Source organism: Lampris incognitus, chromosome 2, assembly GCF_029633865.1.
Source record: "Lampris incognitus isolate fLamInc1 chromosome 2, fLamInc1.hap2, whole genome shotgun sequence".
In the NCBI taxonomy this organism is placed as follows: domain Eukaryota; kingdom Metazoa; phylum Chordata; class Actinopteri; order Lampriformes; family Lampridae; genus Lampris; species Lampris incognitus.
The window spans coordinates 12964162-12968487 of NC_079212.1; positions in this window are offsets into that span (position 1 = coordinate 12964162).

Here is a 4326-nt window from a genome sequence, read left to right on the forward strand (position 1 = left end):
CTAGAACGATAGCAGGGGTAAGAGAGAGAGAGAGAGAGAGAGAAACAAAATTTTCAGACTTGCACAGTACCACTTGAGATGCACACCTATCAGCAGATAAGAAATGAATGAATGGAGCTCTTTGACATGCTCTCAGTGGGTCTCCATATTTCCTTATCACGATGTTGATGATGGTTTGGTTGCTGATTTTAATTGCAATTATAGGAAGACAACTGTTTCACATCATATGCACTTTAATCCCTTTGAATTGAACTTGTATAGTGACACTAAGTTTATGGAGCTGATTCAAATTTTTTTAGTTCTTTAACTTCAGTCTTCATCCTGTGACTATTTCAGTATAAATATGTTAAATAGTTTACTACTTGATATTTCAAAACCCCAAAACAAAGCAGTTCTCAACTTTTAATTTAAAGATTCATAGTCTCTCCAAAAATCATGACCTACTTTGTCACTTTTCGTCTTCATTTAATCAAGAATTTTCAGTTATAGCATTTACAGAAACTTGATTGACTGATGAGTTAACATTTCTCTATGACTCTCTTGCTTTGTAGCCAAACCGTCCAACCTGAGCGGTCCCTCTAATCATTCCTAATCCTGTCCTTCTTCGTTACTCCCAGTGAAAATGTTAGCCTCTTCAACTCTGCCACCTCCAGCTCCGCCTACTGTCTTTTTGTCAGTGCCACTGTCTCCAAACCATATAACATATGAACACCAGTATGGATTTAGGAAAAATATTCTACAGAAATGGCTGTGCTTCAACTGGTTGACAAAATTCACACTGCTTTAAATAACAATGAATATTCTTTAGGAATATTCTATGATTTATCTAAAGCTTTTGACACTGTTAATCATGATATCTTACTCCAAAAATAGTAACATTATGGTTTTACTGGAATCACATATAAATGGTTTTACAATTATAGTTATAATCGACAACAGTTTATTAACATTAATGGATGGACAACTGATAAGGCCACTATAACAACTGGAGTCTCACAGGGATCTATTCTAGGATCAATCTGATTCCTTATTTCTATCAGTGACCTTGATGCAGCCTCACCCTCCATGTTCCCAGTACATTTTGCCGATGATACCAATTTATTTATTTCATGTACTAATTTCTCTTAAGCCATCCAGTCCTTGTATGACCAAAATGAGACCTGTGTCCATATTCTCGGCATAAAGTCAAACACATTTTCGGTGGCTGTCGGACTCCGCGCCAAGGTTGTTCCGTGTCTCTGATTCTGTAAGATATTCATGGACAGGATCTCAAGGTGCAGCCAAGGTGAGAAGTGTTTCCATTTTGGGAACCTCAAAATTGGAGTTCAAGTATCTCGGGGTCTTGTTCACGAGTGAGAGTATGATGGAGTGGGAGATTGACAGGCAGACGGGTGCAGCATCAGCAGTAATGCGGACGTTGTACTAGACCGTTGTGGTGAAGAGGGAGCTGAGCCAGAAGGCAAAGCTCTCAGTTTCAATCTTTGTTCCAACCCTCACTTATGGTCATGAGCTTTGGGTAGTGATCGAAAGGGTGAGATCGCGGATACAAGTGGCTGAAATTAGTTTCCTTCGTAGGGTGTCTGGGCTCAGCCTTACAGATAGGGTGAGGAGCTATCTTGCTACATGTCCAATCTGGCCTGCGAACACCTTGGGATCCCTCAGGAGGAGCTGGAGGGCATTGCTGGGGAGAGGGACATCTGGAGTGCCCTACTTAGCCTGGTGCCATTCGTGACCTGACCCTGGAGAAGCGGCTGATGATGAGATGAGATGAGATGAGATGAGATAATTTCCCTGTACTTATGGCAAAAGGTCACTTTCATTTAGCAAATGGTTCCAATTAAACAAATTATCTCTTAATATTAAAAAAAAATCAAAATTTATCATATCTACATTAAAACATATTGTGAATCTAATTCTTGTCTTTCCATTGGGAATTACCCAGTGACCCAGGTCTCATCCACAAGTTTCCTTGGAGATTTGATTGATGAAACCCTAAGCTGGAAGAGTCATATTGATGCCAATATCCTTTTGGCAAAATTTCAAATTTGGTTTATCAGGAGTGTTTATTAACTATTATAGCCTTATTTATCCTTACATCACATACTGTAATATCATTTGGGGAGCTGCTTATCCCACTCACCTTAGTAAGCTCTATATTTTACAAAAAAGGAAAAAGGTTCTGTAGCATGCCACATTTAGCAGCAGGGCAGAACACTTAGTCCCTCTCTTCAGTCTCTCAATATTTTAGCAATTTTCAACAAAAATACACATCAAACTTATATTTTCATTTATAAAATGTTGTATCAACCTGCTTTGCTTCCCATGTCTTGTAAAATATTCTTTCAGCCTAACTGTGATGTACATAACTATAATACAAGACATGCCAAATGGCTATACCTCCCAATGTTTCATACTGGGCTCTGTCAATTTTCTGTTAGATATAAGGGGGCTCAGCTATGGAACAGTTAAATTCAAGTTGCATTTCAGTCTACCTCACCCAAGAATTTCAAATATAGGCTTAGGTCCTGTCTGATGAGCCAAATTATCCGAACTGATCATATTTGACTATAATTTCTCTCTCTCTCTCTCGCTATCAATCGTAATGAGTTGACCGGACACGCATGGGCATGCTCAGGCATGCTCATGTGCACATATGCAAACACGCACACACACTCTCACTATACATATTTTTTTAAACAATTTATTTTGCTTATTTTATGTTTGCCTTTTTTATTTCCTTTGCTTGCTTGTTTACTTTTGTGTATAACATTATTTTGTATTGACTCATAATTCTTACTGAGGTGAGATTCCGTCTGTAAGCCCCTACGTTTTTTTTTTAAAATCTCGCCTGTACGTCTTGCTTGTTTTCATTTGTTGTGTTTTTGCTGCTTTGTTTTATATGTACAGATAAAATTAAAATCAAATTAAATCAACCATCTAAAGCTTAAAAACATTCCAGGCTAGTCTTGGTACTTTGTGATGTAAGCATAGCAGGATAAATAGGGTGGTTTTTAAATAGTGGAAAATTTAACCACACGGTACCATGATAACAACCTCGCTCTAAATGTCAATAAGACAAAAGAAATCATTGTTGACTTTAGAAAGATCAAAGAAAATCCCATTCTCATTTCCATCAATGGGTCATCTGTTGAAATTGTGGACAGTTTGTGGGAAAACTCCCACTGTCCCCCCTTAGGCCTAAGCCCTGAACCCTCTCAGACTAAATTGACGTCACCCTGTAAGCACTTGAGTCTGAGAGCCTGCAAGGGCTCGAAATAGTATTAATAGGAAAGGGACAACACTTTGTGACATATCACACTCCCTTAAGGATGCCAAAACATGTTTCATACTATTCTGGGTTTGGGACTTTTTATTCTATATATTTTTTTACTTTCTTCACAGCCAAGCCACTTAAGGGACCAATTGCCTGATTTGAACATCTTCTAGGCTCTTACAGAGTGGATAAGTGGTAATTATCAAATAATCAATTTACTCGGTTTTGTCAAAACAGCATCGTTAAGCAAAAACGAAAAGAAATGGTTGATGAATAAATTAGGTGTGTAATATAGCATATGCTTGCATTAATCTGATTTCATGTGTTTTTATGCACCATCTTATATCCTTGTTAATGTGTTTCTTTTTAATATGCCAGGCGGAACACCCATGTATCCTTTCATGTTTGTTTAATGTTTTTTTTTCAATGCTTCTGGGCTTCCCCTGGTAACCCCTGTGTTTAAAGTCACAATGCTATGAACTCTGGGTAATTCCCTCAGGCAAACTCTGCAGAAATTCGGCCTTACAGAAAGTGTGCATAAAGGGTTCCAAATGTCTGCGAGAGAGCCCTTGTGCAGTTGACGATTTGACAGTGGGACAGTCCTAAACATTCATGGATTTAGCGGGAACGCACCTCAAAGTCCGTAAATCTGTGAGTTTGGACATTGGGATTGGGCCTTAGATTTCTCGGTTTACAAATCACAGACACCCTCACATGGTCTCTCAACACCAATTGGATCCTCAAGAAGGCACAGAGACTGTATTTTCTGAGGCATCTCAAGAGTTTTGGTACTCCAAAACTCTTGTGAACGTTTATCGCAGCACCATTGAAAGTGTCCTGACAGGCTGTATCACAGTGTGGTTTGGCAACCTGACTACTCAGAACTGCAGACTGCTTCAAAGGACTGTAAAGACAGCAGTAAAAATCATTGGCATGCAACTACCACAACTTCATAATATTTACACCACTCGCTACAAAAGGAAAGCCCAAAAGATCATTAAGGACACCAGCCACCCCGATCATGTTCTGTTCTCGCCATCTATAAAACATTA